Source organism: Ictalurus punctatus, chromosome 15 (assembly GCF_001660625.3).
Source record: "Ictalurus punctatus breed USDA103 chromosome 15, Coco_2.0, whole genome shotgun sequence".
NCBI classification, from domain to species: Eukaryota; Metazoa; Chordata; class Actinopteri; order Siluriformes; family Ictaluridae; genus Ictalurus; species Ictalurus punctatus.
Window position 1 is genome coordinate 3,552,040 of NC_030430.2, and position 20,179 is coordinate 3,572,218.

General features: G+C 42.0%; 1 protein-coding gene and 1 long non-coding RNA gene across 7 annotated transcripts in view; one reads left to right on the plus strand and one right to left on the minus strand.

Annotated features, from left to right (window-relative positions):
* The first annotated feature begins 9,697 nt into the window (after positions 1-9,697).
* LOC128635152 (uncharacterized) lies at positions 9,698-11,732 on the plus strand. The gene is made up of 2 exons (XR_008398043.1): positions 9,698-9,959; positions 10,713-11,732. It is a non-coding gene; the product is annotated as an uncharacterized LOC128635152 (long non-coding RNA).
* A 6,709-nt stretch (positions 11,733-18,441) lies between these two features.
* The window catches only part of LOC124628938 (C4b-binding protein alpha chain), a 53,767-nt gene continuing 52,029 nt past the window's right edge, over positions 18,442-20,179 (minus strand). For all 6 annotated transcript variants that reach the window (XM_053686484.1, XM_053686483.1, XM_053686481.1 and 3 more), the window contains one exon: positions 18,442-19,089. The gene's annotated coding sequence lies outside the window, so the exon portion shown is untranslated. The remainder of the gene's footprint in view (positions 19,090-20,179) is intronic.

Genomic DNA, 20,179 nt, shown 5'->3' on the forward strand with positions numbered 1-20,179 from the left:
TTATGTTCAATTCCATTTGCGGATTATACCCTGAAATACAGGAAGAGTTCTAAGCGTCGAGAGAGGCTCAATGGCTATGGCAAAAAGTAAGGGAGACAGAGGACATCCCTTGGGCATACCCCATGACAAAGTAAAATAGTCAGATTTAGCATCGTTGGTATATATGGAAGCTTGCGGTTCCATATATAATAAACGGATGCATGATATCAGTCCATCCTCAAAGCCGAACCTCTTTAGCACCATAAACTCAACACAAAGCCATTAATGTCTAAACCACTGGCAACAAAAGTGAGTACACCCCTAAGTGAAAATGTCCAAAGTGTCAATATTTTGTGTGGCCAACATTATTTTCCAGCACTGCCTTAGCCCTCTTGGCCATGGAGTTGACCAGAGGTTCACAGGTTGCCACTGGAGTCCTCTTCCACTCCTCCATGACGACATCACGGAGTTGGTGGATGTTAGAGACCTTGTGCTCCTCCACCTTCCGTTTGAGGATGCCCCACAGATGCTCAATAGGGTTTAGGTCTAGAGACATGCTTGGCCAGTCCATCACCTTCACTCTCAGCTTCTTTAGCAAGGCAGTGGTCGTCTTGGAGGTGTGTTTGGGGTTGTTGTCATGCTGGAATACTGCCCTGCGGCCCAGTCCCTCCAAAGGGAGGGGATCATGGTCTGCTTCAGTATGTCACAGTACATGTTGGCATTCATGGTTCCCTCAATGAACTGTAGCTCCCCAGTGATGGCAGCACTCATGCAGCCCCAGACCCTGACACTCCCACCACCATGCTTGACTGTAGGCAAGACACTTGTCTTTGTACTCCTCACCTGGTTGCAGTCACACACGCTTGACACCATCTGAACCAAATAAGTTTATCTTGGTCTCATCAGACCACAGGACATGGTTCCAGTAATCCATGTCCTTAATCTGCTTGTCTTCAGCAAACTGTTTGCGGGCTTTCTTGTGCATCATCTTTAGAAGAGCATTCCTTCATGACCATTTTGATGCAGTGTGCAGCGTATGGTCTGAGCACTGACAGGTTGACCCCCCACCCCTTCAACCTCTGCAGCAATGCCAGCAGCACTCATATGTCTATTTCCCAAAGACAGCCTCTGGATATGACGCCGACCTGGCCTGTTATGACATACTGGAATGGTGTAAGGGTGTGGAGCATAGGAAGATGGAACATGATATGACACTTGAAAAGGGTTAGGTGCCAGGTGATATGGTTGCATGCCCCAAAGTGCCATGTTTGGTGTTTCATAAACGTCTGAACTATTGACTAATGAATGTCGAGAAGGCTGACCTAATGTATTGTAAGTAAATAGTGTTGCTGGCCGCCTATCTCTAGTGGACCTTCTGAGTGTGTGTTCATCAGGGTCAGGGGTCAGGTCAGGCCCAACTTGTGACTCTTCTGGACGGAACTGCTCAGCTTCACTTTCACTCCCCATGGCCAGTACATGGCTGATCTCTGACTCTCTCACTTTTGCAGGTCCCCCCTCTTCACTGTCACTGTTAGGTTCATCATTTTGGTGTCTACCACCCTGTTCTGGTTCAGTCTCTCTTTGTTCTCTTGTTACTTTTGTGAATGTCTTTCCCATGTGCTTTGTTCCTCCGTCCCTCACGTATTCTCCATAGATAATTGTTCGACTGGACTCAGCAGGAGCTGAATTCCTGAAGGGAACACAGGTAGGTTCACAGGTAGGCGTAACATTCTTTCCGTTTCCACTTCTCAGGTTATATCTTAGTTCATCGTAGGTGCAGCTTTCGTCATCATCTGAACCAGTCTCACTGTTCGGTAGCAGTTCCACCTCTTTGTGAGCTGTTTTTGGTCTTTTCTTCTTCTCTGGTGATGTCTAAGTCTCTTTTTCTGCTGCCGGTAGGTCAACAGGGAGGTCACTAATGAGATGCAACAGACTGCGATGCAAGACTCGTGATTTGCCGCCATCCATTTCTGAGGCCACCCTGTAGACTGGACTGTCATTGATCTGTTCTTTCACAACATAGATAGTGTTTTCCCAATATGACCTTAACTTTCCAGGACCACCCCTTTCACTCAAGTTTCGTTCCAGCACTCAATTTCCTGGTTGCAACACTACTCCTTTTGTGTGTTGATCATATTATTTCTTACCACGAGCGCTCGACTTTTTGCGGTTTTCTGATGCTATCCGGTAAGCTTCGGTCATCCGTTCTGCCCACTTTTCAGCATACCCTCTTGCTGTCTGTGGTAGCTCACTGGTTGTCATTCTGAATAGCAGATCTATAGGTAAACATGGATGTCGACCAAAAAGCAGGAAGAAAGGTGAGTACCCAGTTGCTTCGTGGCGTGTACAATAGTATGCATGGATAACCTGAGGAAGATAATCCTTCCACCTTTCCTTTTGTTTCTCACCTAGGGTCCTCAGCATCTGCAGCACAGTGCGGTTGAACCGCTCAGCTGGATTACCCTGGGGGTGATAGGGGGTTGTCCGTGAGTGTCCCACTCTGCTCAGTTGTTGTAGTGTCCAAAAGAGTTCATTCTCAAACTCGCGCCCTTGGTCGTGGTGCAGCTTTGATGGGTAGCCAAACCTGGGAATATAATCGTTGAAAATCTTCTCCGCTGCTGTTTTCCCACTCTTATTGCGGGTTGGGTAGGCCTGTGCATGCCTAGTAAAGTGGTCTACCGCAACTAGGATGTATTGGTAGCCTTCTCTGCGCAGTTCTAGGTGTAAGTAATCTATGGAGATGAGCTCCATGGGCAAACTTGTGGTTATACTAGACATTGGGGCTTGTGTGTTTGTCACTGGTTTCTTTTGTTTTATACATATGTCTGGTGACATAAGATTCGATCTCTCGCCTCATGTAGGGCCAGTAGAATCTTTGCCTTGCCAAACCGAGGACCCTTTCTGCTCCGACATGGCCCATGTTATCATGTAGGTTCTTGAGAACTAGTTACTTAAAGGCGACAGGTAAGACTAGCTGACGTCTCTCCGCTGTCTTACGGTAGAGAACCCCATCTTCAATGTGAAACTTTCTCCATTCATGCATCATTTTCTTGGCACTGCCCCTCACACTGGGTTTCATTTCATCTGTGAGTGTTTTGTTTGACTCTTTCATTTTCAAAATTTCACCTATCACTAGGTCTGTTCTCTGAGCTTTTTGTAGTTCAGCCAAATCAATAGGCGGCATGACTTCTCAGCTGCTAGGTTCAAGTTGGTCACTCTGTGTTAGAGCCAAGGCAGCAACCCAGGCAACATCTCCACGCTTGCCTGCTCCACAGCCTTCCCATGTGGCAGTGACAGCTTCTCTGGGGAGTTCCTTTGTGCACTCAGTGACATATCTGTTGATGTCGATGGGGCATCTTGAAAGAGTATCTGCATCAACATTTACTTTGCCGGGTCGGTAACGAATGTCAAATCTAAAATATGATAGTTCTGCCACGCACCTGTAGCCAACTGCATTTAACTTAGCAGTACTCATGACATACGTCAAGGGATTATTATCCGTGTAGATGGTAAAATGTGGGGCGTAAAACAAGTAATCCCTGAATTTCACGCAGACTGCCCACTTTAGGGCGAGAAACTCTAGTTTGCCTGAGTGGAACCTGTAATTCTTTTCAGCTGGTGTAAGGGTCCTTGAGCCATATCCAATTACTCTCAGCTTCCCACCCTGACTCTGGTAAAGGACAGCTCCAAGTCCTTTATCGGACGCATCCGTGTGGAGCACAAAATGAAGCTCGAAGTCTGGATAAGCGAGGACAGGGGGGTTCACCAGCATGTCAATCAACTTGCACAGTGTCTCCTGATGTTTCTCAGTCCATTCAACTGGGGTTTTAGATGGAAACTGTGCACCCTTTCCTCTCTGTCCCCCATGTCTCCCGTGAGGCTGCTCTTCTTTGTTTCTCTTTGGTTGCAGGAGTTCGTAGATGGGTGTTGCCAGTTTGGAGAAATCTTGGACATATGAACGGTAGTAACTCAAAAAGCCCATGACTCTCCAACAGTGGCAGGTGCTTCATTCTTCAGATCATACACTGCCTCCAGGTCCTTAGGATCAATGCGCACACCCTCGGCTGAAACCAAACGACCAACATATCTCACATCTCATTTAAACAGGTCACATTTTGTTGGCCTGAGTTTGACTCCATGATTCTGTAGGGCTCTCAGGACCTTTCTCAGCCCTTCAACATGGTCCTCGCATGTTCTGGTGTAGCACAGTATATCATCCAAATATGGAATACAACACTCATCTCGAAGGGGAGCAAGCATTTCTTCCATACTGCGTTGAAACACAGTGGGTGCATTTGTTAGTCTGAAGGGGATTTGTACCCACTCGTAAAGACCCCAGGGGGTGATGAATGCAGTCAAGTGGCGCGACCCCTCTGCAATGAACCCCTAATGGTACGCTTTCCCTTGGTCTAGGATGGATAACCAACTGTACCCACCCAAAGTATCTGTGAGATCTTGGATTCTCAGCAAAGGGTGTCGGTCTGGAACAGTGCATTGATTCAAGAGCCGATAATCAATACAGAGTCTGAGCGTCCCATCTTTCTTCCGCACACAGACTACTGGTGCTGAGGAAGGAGATTTAGACTTCACAATCCACCCTCTAACCAGAAGATCCTCAATGTACTCCTTTACCTCTTTATAAAGGGGTTTTGGGATAGAAGTATATGATTTTTGGATTGGAGTACTGTCCTTGAGGGTAATGGACATTTCCAGGCCAGGTATACACCCCACGTCATTGTCGTCTCGTGCAAATGCCCTGGACTATTGTCGCAACATTTTCTTTACAATCTTCGGCTGATCCTCAGTTAAGTGGTTAACATCAACTGGTGGGTCCCATTCCTGTGCCACTCTCTCCCGTTTGTCCTGCTGACTATCAGGGTGTTTGTCCCTGTTCGCCCCCCTGAGCAACGCTTATCTCAGTCTGGTTCAGCTCATCAGTCGGTATAATTCTGGATATTGGCTCAATGCTCCCAAGGGCAGTTTTACAGAACAAGGTCACGTCGTGTTTGGTGTGGTTGCCAATGGGGACTCTTACAAAAGGGCCTCTAGCCTGACAAATCTCTAGAAGGCTGTCGCCGATATCCATTTGTTGTAACTGTGTGTTACTCTCACTGGGTTCAAAGAGCACAAGTGGGTTGGATATGTCAAGTGTGGATGGTATTTTACACTTAATGTGTCTGACCTGACCAGCTGGAATGACCACATCCTGCAGTCCCACTTTCAGTCGAGTCTGGCTGACATCATTACTGGTGACTTTTGCATGGATGAAGTTGACTAACGAAGTGGCTTTGTCATCCTGTAGGTCCATGGCACCACAAATAAGACTCACAATGGTTGGTACGAGATCTGTGCTTTCCTTTGGTCCCAGTATCAGCTGTTCAACCACATTAAAACCAATCAGAGGGCAGCCCATGGGCACACTACTCATCAGGAAGGGCACTTGTATTGCTAGGTTTGGGTCGCTGTTGTTTGGAAAACTCACCATCACTCCCACCCAACCATCATATGGCAACAGTTGACAATTCACAGCTAGCACACTGAGAGCCTTTTGTCCTATAAGTTCAGCCAGTGGTCGCAGCTTGTGGTTAGTACGGTATGTCTTTACCCACTTGCGGTCGAGGATGCTTACTTGGTCACCAGAGTCCAACAAACAATCCACCGCATAGCTGAGAATATAGCACTTTATTTTACATTTTTTTCCCACTAGCTGAGCCACTCTTTCATTAGCTTCAGTCTCTTTGTTTATTAATGGGGGATTCACACAGCTGGTTTTTACATGGGCGGGTTCATCTGTTTGCATCTCTAGCTTTGTGGGGTACTGCTGTCTGCTACTGCTTAGTGAGTGAGCGTCAGCAGAGGGCTGAATGATGTTCCTTGTTTGACCCCGTTTGAGACATCCTACTGCCCTTTGACCTGCCTCCCCACATGTGAAATAAAGGTTGCAAGAGCTAGCACCCCTTTCAACACACTTAGGGCAGCCATACTGTTTTGCTGTTTGTTTGACCCTTTGCTTGGTATGGGTACATTGACAAGTTTGTTTGGGTGTCTTGAGGGCTGTGAGACACTCCACCATTTTAGTCAGAGCATCAACCTTCGCACTCAATTCCTCTATGACTTTAATTTTATTCTTTGCTTTGTAATCAGGTAGTTTCTCACTGTCTATATCAGGCTCCAGTTGACCACTGTGAGCATGGGTTACCTTCTGTCATGGACAATGTCCCAGTCTTCGCTGTCTCTCACTCTCCTCACTAGACACTTTGTTAACTTGTCTTATCAGTGTTTCATCTGAAACAGTGTAATCAGACAGAAGAGGCTTGACTTCATTACGAATGTCACTGTACTTGGGGAGAAGACCCTGATGGATGGTGCGCAGAAACACATTCTGGATTGTGTGCTGCTCATACTCAATGTCCATACTATCCTGTCTGGATGCAAACACGACTTTCTGTTTCAGTCCTATCATTCTGTAGAGGAACTGCTGGGGACTCTCATGCTCATGTTGCTTGGTGCTCATTAGATCCTGAAATAACTCACTATGCTCTTTTCACTAAGATGAGAATGCATGAAGCTTTTAAGCTCAGAGAGAGTCAAGTCGTCCTTGTTAATCAACATATCCTTAAACTGTCCTGGTTTGAGGATGCGGAGAACACCTTGGATTACCTCCCCCTCTGTATGGCCTGCCTTGAGTCCCTCATCAATCTGCTTGCATAATCCATGGTAGCTGATGTCTGCTGTTTTGTCTCCAACTTGACCTCTATGTACTTTAAATTCTCTGCGTTGGAGGAATGATAGGTCTCTCAGGGAGACTACCTTGTCAGGTGTACAGTGTTTTGGGTCTTGTGAGGTTGGGGTGGCTATGAGGTCTAGTTGTGTGTCTAGAGTGTGGTGGCTGTGTGGCAGTAGAGGTAGGTGTGTGTTGTGCTGGTTGTGTTATCTGAAACTCAGCTAGCTTCCTACCCAAAGTTTTGTACTCAACTGCTTGTGGCTCTACAGGAAATGTGTCTGTAATATTACTCTCTACAGTACCCTGTGGAGCTGCTACAGCCTGTGTGAGTGTTGTTGTCAGTGTAATAGCATCATCCCCTAATACTGTAGGCTGACTGACTTCAGTAACATGAATAGCAATGAGTTTAGTAATAGCATCTTTCAAGGAGAGCAAGTGAGAACATCCCTGGTCCTCTAAATCAAGCAACGTTTTAAAATTCAGGTAAGGGCATATATAATCAAAACAACTTTCCTCATCACCATGGATTACACTTGAAGAATCAAGATCTGGTACCGGTGTGATGTTCTCAGCAACCTGAAAGAGTTCCTCCACTGTCAGCGTGTGAAGACTCTTCTTTACCTTCCAGGTCAGTTCTTTTCTTTCAATGTCCTCCATGCCGTGTCGCTTGGCCAGCAATGACTCAGAGTCCAGTCACCTTGAGCAAGCAAAACTGCATTCCTCCAGCTGGGGTTCCCTCACAATCTCTGTTTCCGTAGTTGCCTCAGTTGCACGCCTGCCACTCCACCGTACTGGTCCTGCGACATCTGCCTGGTTCGTTGGTTAAAGGATCAGCACCAACTCTCGTCAGCTGCCGATCCCAGCGGTGCCCCCAAATTTCTGTTACAGGCCTCAAGCATGAGTAACCTGTGAACAGATATTGGGTCCTGTTTTGTACAGGAAAATCAGACACAGGAGATGTTACTTGTGATTGCTCAGCAAGCTGTTCTCTGTCTTTATTAAACAGAATATATCTTTTTTTTCCCTTCTTCATTCAAACCACTTTGACAATAATATATTTTACAAATTATATAAATGTACAAATTTGTTGTTAAGTTTAACAGAAATACATCACCTATCCCAGTCTTAACTGGTACTATGACTCATAGTTACTGCTCTTATCAGCTCCAAAATCATATCCATCCAGTAGCTTTAATACTGTTTAGCCTGCTTGTTCCACACTTTTAGTACATTTTTAAATACAAAATACAAAAACAATACAGAGGCCTACATTATACAAATACCTCAGTCTCTTTAACCTTACCAACACATTACAACTATATATACACACAACTATTGAAATAACTGTACTTTATAAACTTATAAAGGTGCACATGTCCAGGAGCAATGACCAAACAAAATAAATGGGAAGACCGCCATGTCGGCATGGGAAGACCGCCATGTCGCTTACACTTTTTACAAGGGATCTAGCTACACTTCAATTCAAGGTCTCTCAACTGAATAAACCACAGTTTTACACATAAAACGGTGTCGGAACAACATAATTAAGGCTTTAAAAGTCCTTAGAAATGTATTGCAGCAAAATAATACACACTACTAACCTGTTTTGTAAGGAAAATCAGACACAGGAGATGTTACTTCTGATTGCTCAGCAAGCTGTTCTCTGTCTGAGAAGCAGAAGCATGGCGCAGCCCTACTAGCGCTCACACAAACGAACACCTCCCCTTGTGGCACAATCAAGCAATTGCATCCTCAAGAACACCACTCAAATCCATTGCAAAAATACATTCTAATTGTTCCTTTTATACAAGCCAATACACAAAACAATTTAACAATTGTGACAATACATTTGTAGGCATCACATGTGCACTCAACTTCTTTGGTCGGCCATGGCGAGGCCTGTTCTGAGTGGAGACTGTCCTGTTAAACCGCTGTATGGTCTTGGCCACCATGCTGCAGCTCAGTGTCAGGGCCTTGGCAATCTTCTTATAGCCTAGGCCATCTTTATGTTAGCCTAGGCCATCTTTATATCAGATCCTCAGAGAGTTCTTTGCCATGAAGTGCCATGTTGAACTTCTAGTGACCAGTATGAGGGAGTGTGAGGGATGACACCAAATTTAACACACCTGCTCTTAATGCACACCTGAGACCTTGTAACACTAACAAGTCACATGACACCTGGGAGGGAAAATGGCTAATTGGGCCCAATTTGGACATTTTCACTTAGGGGTGTACTCACTTTTGTTGCCAGCGGTTTAGACATTAATGGCTGTGTGTTGAGTTGTTTTAAGGGGACAGCAAATTTACACTGTTACACAATCTGTACACTCACTACTTTACATTGTAGCAAAGTGTCATTTCTTCAGTGTTGTCACATTAAAAGATATAATCAAATATTTACAAAAATGTGAGGGGTGTACTCACTTTTGTGAGATACTGTATATTTAAGGTGGGGAGCTGGAGCTATAACATCTAATGTATAAAAGAGTCCTCACCTCGGACCGTTACAGCAGTCATGAGAAGTGTAGAGCAGATGATCATGTAGCGCAACATCTTCAACTGTAAATATTAGATACCAGCTAGGCTCTAGGTTTTCCTCTGTCCTAGATCACTACTGTCCAAGAAAGTTACCCTGAAATAAAAAATATATGAGCTAAATAAATGTGAAGGAAATTATTCATTTTTACTTTGCAATAGTTTTGTTCTTGTTCTGTTCATCTGAGGATAACGCCTAAGAAGTCCATGTCATATCACTTTGATCAGAACAGAATGTTTATCTGCTATACAGAGACACAAACATGTTTTTCTGTTCAAGGTTCATATGCACATCTTCTAAGACCCTGAAACAAAGCCTGTTTGAACTGCCTCAAACTGCTTCTTATCGGTACACAGAAGTGTGTCATGCTCTGCATTTCATATATATATAGTAGTTGTAACCCAGGGGTAAAACTTGGATATAAATAGATTAAATAAATAAATAAGTTCGGAGTGAATATTATTATCATCCAATAAGAGGTTAGGGTGCTGTTAGGACATCAGCCTGTAGGAGTGAGAATTTCTACATTCCAGCCAATGGGATGGCTGAGCCCGCCTCTCAGCTAGCGAGGGAGATAGGAAGAGATTCCAGTAGTAACTGGGTCATCGTAGCGGTATGCTGATGCTGCCGTTACGGGTATAAATTACCAACAGTGCTGAGTGTCACGAAAGAGTCGAAGTTGGAAGGCATGCTAGAGTAATGTGCTGTTCTCTTGCACTGGTGAGTTTATATCCGTCAACTTATATGCGTCATCCTCCATTTTAGATTATTGACCTCGGTATAAATGGCGGGAGCCACCGCGCCTCGTGTTGCTGTATGCTAGCTGTGAGCTGTAAGCTAATGGCTAAGGTGCCTTATCTTTCTTAATAAATTGTGTACATATTAACTGACACAAACAGGATATTTCATGGTATTCTGTATTTAGGACTGCTACCACTGGTAAGTGGAGTAGCTCCATTGAGTTGTATGTTTGTATTTGTATTTTATGTCGAATGTTAAATTGAGTGTATTAACTGTTACGCCTTGAGGCCTAGTAACCGTTGAAACACTGATGTTAGTGAATGTTAGCAGATAGCCAGTTTTCATGCCCTACATTCACCCAATAAAATTATTGTGTATTATGAATGTGGTTACTGAGTTTTTGATATTAACTCCAGTTATGCTGACCATGTTAATAGTTAGCTGTTAAGTAATATTATGTGACCTATCTCAGGCAGGTCAGGTTTTAATGTTGAGTTCATATGTTGTTTGAATGCGGATACGGTGGAGTCCGACCTGTCGGCGAAGATTCTGGATAACCTCGGAGAAACTGTTCCAGTAATGGATGGCAAGCCAACCCCACTTGACCTAGAACCTGATTGCAGATAGGAGGTTGCAATTTCAGCACACTGTGCTGAGAGCTTTGATTTAGTTTCCCTTGGCCCAAGGGATCAGGTAAAACTGTGTGCACATTGACACTTGTTTCCTTTGGAGGAGGACACACAGACTGTACTGACTCGGTACTCGGAGAACCGAGGGACTGTGAACTCCGTCTCACCAAGACCAGAGTTTAGTTAAGTGAGTAGTTCAGTGTGATCTGATTTGAGTACCACTTCGTTTGAAAGATGTGTTAACTTAATAATTGTGTAGTGTACATATACTGTAGTCATCTGATAATTGTTTAGTGTATAAGTTCGGGATTCTAATTTGTTATTTCTTTTATTTCTTTTATTTCCTTACTGTTATATTTGTTCCTATTTGGTATTTTATACAATATATGAAGTTAACTTAATTTGTGTGTCTGGCACTTCACTGTCGCCATCCAACTCGTAGCTCCAGCGAGTGAATCTATAGTCTTTTGATCTGGCCCAATTACAACCATCTAGGTATCGACTACTCATTACGGTCATCACACGCTGTAATACCCCGGTAAGTGACCCGCCCTCGATGAGTGGGTTACATAGTGGTTAAGCACAAGCTCTTCAGAATGCTCTCATTATTCTATCCTGCTTTATTCTATCCTGTATTAACCATCTTTCTGAAATAAACCTTTTTACCTTCAGAGGACGAGTCTGCGAGTGTTGTCTAATTTCCACTACAATTTGGCGTCTCCTGGTTGGGCTGCGTGAGTCTTTTCAGCTTTTCTGGACAACAAGCAAACCGGAGGGCGCCTGTGGAAAAGTTTCATCCAGAAACCTTTGCCCTAAATAAAGGTTTGCCCTTTATTATGCAGAGCAAAAGACCAATGCAGCCTTCCCATTGACTGGTAGGAATCATCAAGAATTTAGAATTAGAATTTTATGAAGTCATTGTGTATTGCTGTCTGTATGGAAGGGAGTCAGTGATATAAGAAATGTGTGTATTACATTGAAAGAAGTATTACATGGAGGCGATTTATTATAAGAAGTTCCAGGAACTTTGCCTCTGAACTTCGCCTTCGCTCTCTCATTATTCTATCCTGCTTTATTCTATCCTGTATTAACCATCTTTCTGTAATAAATCTTTTTATCTTCAGAGGATGAGTCTGCGTGTGTTGTGTAATTTCCATGACATAAGTTACATTTACTTTTGAAGCACAGACAGTAAATGTATACAAGATAATAGAAGAAGGAAAAGGTAGAGGAGGAGGAGGATTAGGAAGGAGCAGAATTTTGTGTATAATTACTTAGCTAATATCCTCCTGAGAACCCACGTAAAAGAAAATGTCTCCCATCAGAGTAAAAGAATATTGAGTGTTTCTGAATAAAAACATTACACAGGGAGGCACGGTGGTTTAGTGGTTAGCAAACTGCCTCACACATCCAGGGTTGGAGGTTTAAATCCTGCAGCTGCCCTGTGCAGGAAGATTTTTGGGTTGTTTGTTTTTTTTTAGCAGAAAGAGGAAATATTATATTTGGTGGAATTTTTTCTTTATCGCACAGCAGAAATTAAAAGGGAAACTCAAATAAGTTTAAAGAAAAGAGAGAGATGCAAAAACAAAATGTCCACTACAGAGGAATGTGTGTAATATATGTGTAACTAACATTTGGATATGCTAATAAAGTGTAATCAGTATGTATTACGAACATTTATATTTATTTCTTAAGCATAATCTATATGTACAATCAATATTTAGAAGCATAATCTAAACCCATAGAACACTTTATGATCAAGTTCTATTCTAAGTGTGTATTGAGTTAGATGAATTCTGTGTCTTACTGAACAATAATTGTTTTTCTGTATCAGCCTGTACTTTCCTACACAGATGTAAATAACCTTGAGGCTGGAGGACAATTAAGGAGTTAGGATAGGGCCTCAGGAAGGGAGGTAGATATCAGCTAGGACAGCAGAAACAGACAGAAGCTCATTGAGACATAAGAAGATCGTGTTGATCAGAGAGAAACAAAGACTGAGTGAACGCTTTTATAAAATTTTTTAAAGAAACCTTGTCCTCATAAAACCTTTTCAAGAAGAATGTTTTACTCCCCTTATAGAGACCGAACTAAATTCATTCATTTCTTCATCAAAATCATCAACTTGCATACTTGATCCCTTACCTACATGTTTCTTCAAACAGATTATTCCAGGAGCAATCAAACCCCTTCTAAAAATAATCAATTCTTCCCTTAGCGGTGGCTATGTACCTAAATCACTTATAGCAGTTATCAAACCCCTGATTAAAAAACCTGACCTCGTTGCTGTCACGTATCGTGACGGAGCGGAGATAGGACGGATGCAAGTGCAGTTTAGAGTTTTATTTGAGGAGAGACAGGCAGACAAATCCAAAACGTGATCCAAAAACGTAATCCAGGAACATGCAAGGTTCAGGCGATCGGCAAACAGGCATAAACGAGGCAAGGCAGGAATCAGAGTCGTGGTCACGGGATACAGGGTCAATATACCGAATATTAAACATAAACTACGAGGAGGGACTGGTAGCGGAGAAACCAGCGTGAACTTAACTAACGAAACTAAACATGAAACATGACATGAACTAAGACTATGAATCGAAACAGGAAACATGACACTATGGACTGTTACTGCGGTTATCTATCGTAAGGCCGCTAAACTAATCGACTATAACTCATTCAACATTCCGCGTTGTGTGATGGGAGGCGCGTGGTATATATGCGGAGATAATCAGCCTCGTAATTGCTGACGGCTGAGGACGATTCCGACACACGTGAGACTACAACCAATGACAGGACAGGGAGGACACATGACAGAAACATAAACAAAACACATGTGTCCAGATGTCACTATTGTCAACAATGGAACAGAAGGTGCTTGCGCATTCGCGCTTAGAGCACGCTGCTTCAAGGGGGAATCATGACAGTTGCTTTGTTTTGTTTGATTTTTAAGTGTAATCCGCAGACTTCAAAAATATGTCTTCAATGTTTTTTCATTCAACGTACATAATAAATAGTGTGGGTACCTGCCCCATAATTTGATTAAAGAAATTTTACTCAACAAACCCAACAAAGACGTTCGCATCAGAGGATCCCATTTTAGTGCCCATACTAACACATCTTACTTGGGAGTAAAGCCTGGAAATGAATTTGCAGCAGTTAGGTGTTAGTACAAGCTCTTATAATCTTCTTGTCCAGTCACAAATCTAGAATTTGTTCTAAGGCCATCAATCCATCCCTATTAGGAATGACTGTAAATAGGCTTTTGATGTCCATAGAAAAAAATGAAGTGATTGTTTTCCAGGGATTGCTCTTTGAAGTGTTCAGGGATTTGTAGAAAAAGTGAACAAACGTTGACAAAGATCTGTAAAGACTGAACAATGGGCTGGGAAAACCAGGATATGATTTGTTGGAATTATATTTGGAGAAGTCAACATGGGCATCAGGAATTCTGGGTGATGTTTGTACATCCTAATTAAAATGGGCATGTAGCTTTAAAGGTGCATTAGCCAAGTTTTTTTCCAAGCTGGTTAGATGGGTTCAACATTTGAATGTTTTTTTTTTTTGAGCTTACTCCCACAGATATTCATTAAGCTCGGCCCCCAAGATGTTATGGGGACCCACAGAGTGTCTATAAAATGACTGACAGGAGGTGCATCCAAACAGAAACAAGTCTTACAAACTGGAACTCAGTTTTCCAAAGGTTTTCTCAGCAACTTTATTCACAATCCAAGAGGAGAACACTGAGCTTTGCCATTTCTCCCCTTCTTGCCGGTAAGCTGGCTTCCTTTATAGGACGTGAAGTTAATCCGGTGACTCGATGGCGTTGAGGGACTTCCCTTGATGGTTGGCCACCATACATTTTCTTTGCTATAAATGCTAAGGTTATTCAATACCGTAAAGCAAGTTGTCTCATCCCAATCTTGATGGAGAGACTCTGGAATGTGTACATGAGACATCTGTAATGTCTCATTAAAACACTACGATCAAAAATAAACCCAAGTAAAATAATATTCCTAAAGGCAGCGAGTAACAGAAACCACACGGTGCATTAGAAAGTGAGTTTTTATTATTAATTTTGGACTTGTGGGAAACTCTCTATTCTCTATTCCCTCAGATATCTATAAGTATGTTTTGGTTATAGTTTTGATTTCTGTCTTATGGACTTTCCAGACGTGTCTCATGTGCATGTCCCAATTGACGTCATCATTTGAACTTCCTATTTTCTGCTAGCGAACATTTCCCATACATGATCAAAACCTGTTGAACTTCCTCATCCGGCCTAAGATATTTTTCACGTACGTGGCAGACAGTTTAAACTGCCACATTATTTCCACACAGCAGTACGCCCACGCCCGGCTATTTGTACCCCTGTATATAAACCTCTGTGATTCTACAATAAAGCAGAAGTCTCTCTGAACTGCTCTGAGTGTCAGTGTGTTCATTTAGACTCTCCAGGCCTGCATACGCTCAGTGGTAAACCACATGCGCTAAGTTTTCTTTCGAGTGAACCAACCAAGAGGCTGTAGGGTGACGGAGGAAAGGCAAAGATAAAGCTGTTATTTGCTTTATCCCAACAGGACTGTAGTTTAATTGGGTGCTTTTTGTGCATCCATAAAAAAATAATGCATAAATACTATAAAATAAATTTATATATATATATATATATATATATATATATATATATATATATATATATATATATATATGAGAGAGAGAGATCACTTCCGTTTATATAACATTTATTTTATAGTATTTATGCATTATTTTAACGGATGCACAGAAAGCACCCAATTAAACTAAAGTCTTACATTAATAATATATATTCTTGTGTGGGTGTGTTTGTGTGTGTGTATTGGGTTCTTTTCTGTTTTGGACAAACAGTTGTGTAAAGTTTTAGTCTGAAGTTTATATTTGTAACACTCAGTTTGTGAGTTTTATTTTAAATAAACAAAAAATATCGTACTGAAAGATTGCCCCATCCCCATCCGATTAATCAAATAAATAGATAAATAAATAAATAAATAGATAAATAAATACTTGTCCAACTAATCGATAATGAAAACAATCGTTAGTTGCAGCCCTAATCCAGGGCATAAAATCATGCAGATACAGGTCAAGCGCTTTAGTTAATCAAACATCAGAATGGGGGACAAAAGTGTGATCTCTGTGACATGGTGGATTGGTTTGAGTGAGAGAGAGAGTGTGAGAGAGAGAGAGAGAGAGAGAGAGAGAGAGAGAGAGAGAGAGAGAGAGAGAGAGAGAGAGAACATACTTTCCCAGCACTCCTAGAACAATTAAAATGATCCTAATCCAAGAAACTGGACCCTGTGCAGATTCATGTGTGCAGAACCAAATATGGATAACAATTTTTACCCTTCATGACACTTTGCTGTGATGGTTGCACCAAGCCAATTTCCGTCTGTAGATTGATATATATACTTTTCATTGGGAATATTGCCAGGATTTCCACAGGATTTTTCTGGAAAAAATAAAAATTAGGGGGAAATACAGTCTGTTATTCCACTTATACCACAGTGATTTGTCAGCAATTATTTATAAGCCTTTAGAATTTTCTATATTTCTGCATAAATATGACCTAAAACTTCATCAGATTTTCACACAAGTCCTAAAAGTAGATAAAGAGAACCCAATTAAACAAATGAGATAAAAATATTATACTTGGTCATTTATTTATTGAGGAAACCACTGTAGCTCCTGTTCTCACCTATGTTATAGCTATGATAGACAGTCATTCCCTCACCAGTCTCTCTCTCTCTCTCTCTCTCTCTCTCTCTCTCTCTCTCTCTCTCTCACACACACACACACACACACACACACACACACACAAACAAAGCACAGCCTGTCATTTTACTGTGAAAACTGAAAATGTAACCAAGACTGAGCGTGCTTACAACAGAAATTCCTTCCAAAAATGTTAATAAAACTTCTCCAAAAAAACACTTTACTTTGTTAAACATGTTTAAATCATGTATTATATAAAGCATCCACATCCCGGTGTATGAGCTGTTACTTTAGAAACAATAATGTACTAGATCCTATCCTATTAATATAAAGCTATTGTTCATTTTACAGTCAGAAATACCTGTGCTGTTTTACAAATGTAGGTACCTCCCAGAAACGCATCTGAATAAATGGCGTGCTCGCTACATATTTTGGTAAATTCAATGGAAAACTACATTTCCCATAATTCTTTGTTTTAGGGCGAGTTGCAAATTGTTTTCAGTGGAGTAGTCTAAGCCAATAGGTTTCCTGTTTAATTACACTCTTAGCCAATCAGACATCACCTTTGTTGGGGCGTGGCGAAAAGAGTGGGATGAGAGGTGAAGCGACTTGGAGGGAATGACACGCGGGAGCAGAAAATGGAGTTTTAACGCCGAGGTGACGATGTTTGTAGACTAAAGTACTGTTACAGTAGTGGCGCAAATATAATTTTGTTCAGCTAAGAGTCGTGTGCAACTAGCAGTTTGGTAACTTTGTGAACCGTAGGTTTAAGTGAAGTGCAGCTAGGTTATCTGTGTTTATTGTTTTGCACTAGCTTGAAATAAAGCCAAGTACAAACTGTAACTCGTGGACGTTAAGCTAATGTCGTCGTGAGAGACGGACAGCTGTAACCGCCAGCCGCAGTTTTCACCGTGAAACTGAAGGGACAAGGACGTGCTGAGTAGCACGGTAGCACCGTGCTGAGGAGGACCGTGCTGAGGAGGACTCTACCGTCAAACCTGCATCGCTGACTCGACTGTGGCCTACTGGAACCTTGTTTGCAGCGGATTCATTCCCTCACTCAGCTCGTTTCCAAGTCAGCTAATTCTTCTCTTTGAGAGGCGTGAGTAATGGAGAGTTTTTAGTAGCCGTTCATTAAAGGAACCCAGGAGGTTTTTTTGGTATGTGCACCAACTCACGGGCCCCAACAGAAAACCCAAGCGCTTGGTAAAGGTTTTGAACATTTAACAAAAAAGGGTTTAAGTTATTAAATATAAACTATATGGCTCGTGGTGTTTAATGTTTCTTAGCCCAAAACCATCTGAGGCATTGGTTATCTCTGGTATGTCATTTTGTGAGGAGGAAATGAGTATTTGAGTTTACTGATCTAAATTTGTCTAGTATACATTCATACAGTTAAAGAATATAGGGAAAATTATTTTATTTTTTTTGTTATACATATTGTTTGGCTGCATTGAACTTGTCTTTTTCATTTAATAAGGTTTGTATATATTTGACATTGTTATGTTTGATATTTGTTTCTGAGGAATACCCATATAGCTCATAGTGTGTGAGTGAGGTAATTATTCAGTGGGGGCACTGCGCTGTTATTTTCGTGATTAAATCATTTATATGGAGTTCACCAGAGCTTCACAGGTCCTCTTCCACTCCTCCATGACGACATCACAGAGCTGGTGGATGTTCGAGACCTTGACACTTTGGGACTTTTTGGGAAGAGGACTCCAGTGGCAGCCTGTGAAGCTCTGGTGAACTCCAACCCCAAGAGGGTTAAGGCAGTGCTGGAAAATAATGGTGGCCACACAAAATATTGACACTTTGGGGCCCAATTTGGACCTTTTCACTTAGGGGTGTACTCACTTTTGTTGCCAGCGGTTTAGACATTAATGGCTGTGTGTTGAGTTATTTTGAAGTGACAGCAAATTCACACTGTTACACAAGCTGAACACTCACTACTTTACATTGTAGCAAAGTGTCATTTCTTCAGTGTTGTCACATGAAAAGATATCATCAAATATTTACAGAAATGTGAGGGGTGTACTCACTTTTGAGATACTGTATACACAAGAAAGAAAAACCTTGCTACCAGTAACTCTGCTAAAACCCAAACTGTATTATACAAAAAGTTAAAGAAAATACAGAGAACAGCAAATTATAGACAATGTACAAAACTGTGTGAGTGCGTTTGAATTGTCAGTAAAGGTCCAGGGTAGCGTGGGTGAGTGTATGTGTCGGAACGGCCTCACCGGTAACACGCCTCAGTCTGGGAGCTCGTGAGAAGCACTGATGTTCTGTGACTCAGAAAAGGAAAATAATGCACAACTTCCGATAATTCCTCAATGCGACGAAAATGATCACAGGCAAGATCAGGCAAGGCAACATGAAAAAGTAATTGCTTGTATAATCCAAGAGGAGAACACTGAGCTTTGCCGTTTCTCCCCTTCTTGCCGGTAAGCTGGCTTCCTTTATAGGACGTAAAGTTAATCCGGTGACTCGATGGCGTTGTGGGACTTCCCTTGATGGTTGGCCACCATACATATTTGTACATAAATGCTAAGGTTATTCAGTATCGTAAAGCAAGTTGTCATCCCAATCTTGATCAAATTAGGTTGCTGGAGAGACTCTGGGATGTGTATGGGTCTCAGTCAGTCAGTACATGCTTTTTGGTGAAGATTCCTCTGGTCTATAAATGGTGGAGAACTACAGAATCGTCTTATGGTTTGGAATCAAGTTGAATCGTTCTGGAACAGAAAGGCAAATTAAGTTGATAAAAACTACACCAATGTGATCATGCTGATAAGCATTGTTTATTTAGATATACAGTGCCCTTCACTAATATTGGCACCCTTGGTAAATATGAGCAAAGAAAGCTGTAAAAAAAAATTGCCTTTATTGTTGAACCATTTGATCTTTTGTTCAAACAATTCACAAAAATAGTCTACTCTCATGGATATCAGACAACTGCAAACAAAACAAAAAGGTTTATCCAAAAAAAAAACACTTTAAATATAGGTGTGCAATAATTATTGGCACCCTTTTAGTCAATACTTTGTGCTACCTCCCTTTGCCAAGATAACAGCTCGGAGTTTTACATGGCAAGGGATAGAAGACCATACAGAATTTCTCCAGATCCTTCTAATTTAGAGCTCCACGCTGGTGGAGTGTCCTCTTCAGTTCACCTGTGGGGTTTTCTATGGGTTGCAACTCTGGGAACTGGGATGGCCATGGCAGGATTTTGTGGTCAGTAAACCATTTTTGTGTTGGTTTTGATGTATGTTTTGGATCATGCTGGAAGATCCAACCACGGACCATTATAAGTTTCCTGGCAGAGACAGTCAGGTTTTCATTTAATAGCTGGTGATATTTGAGACCATGATGCTATGTGTTCTAACAAAATGTCCAGGTCCTCTGGCAGAAAAACAGCCCCAAAACATTAAAGGGCCTCCACCATATTTAACCCTGGGCATGAGGTACTTTTCCATATGACTACCTCTCTGTGTGCACCAAAACCACCTCTGGTGTTTATTACCAAAAAGCTCTATTCTGGTTTCATCTGACCATAGAACCCGATCCCATTTGAAGTTCCAGTAGTGTCTGCACACTGAAGACGCTCGAGTTTGTTTCTGGATGAGAGTAGAGGCTTTTTTCTTGAAACCCTTCCAAACAACTTGTGGTGATGTAGGTGACTTCAGATTGTAGTTTTGGAGACTTTCTGAACCCAAGACGCAACTAACTTCTGCAATTCTCCAGCTGTGATCCTTGCAGATTTTTTGGCCACTTGAACCACCCTCTTCACAGTGTGTTGAGACAATGACTACGTTTACATGGACA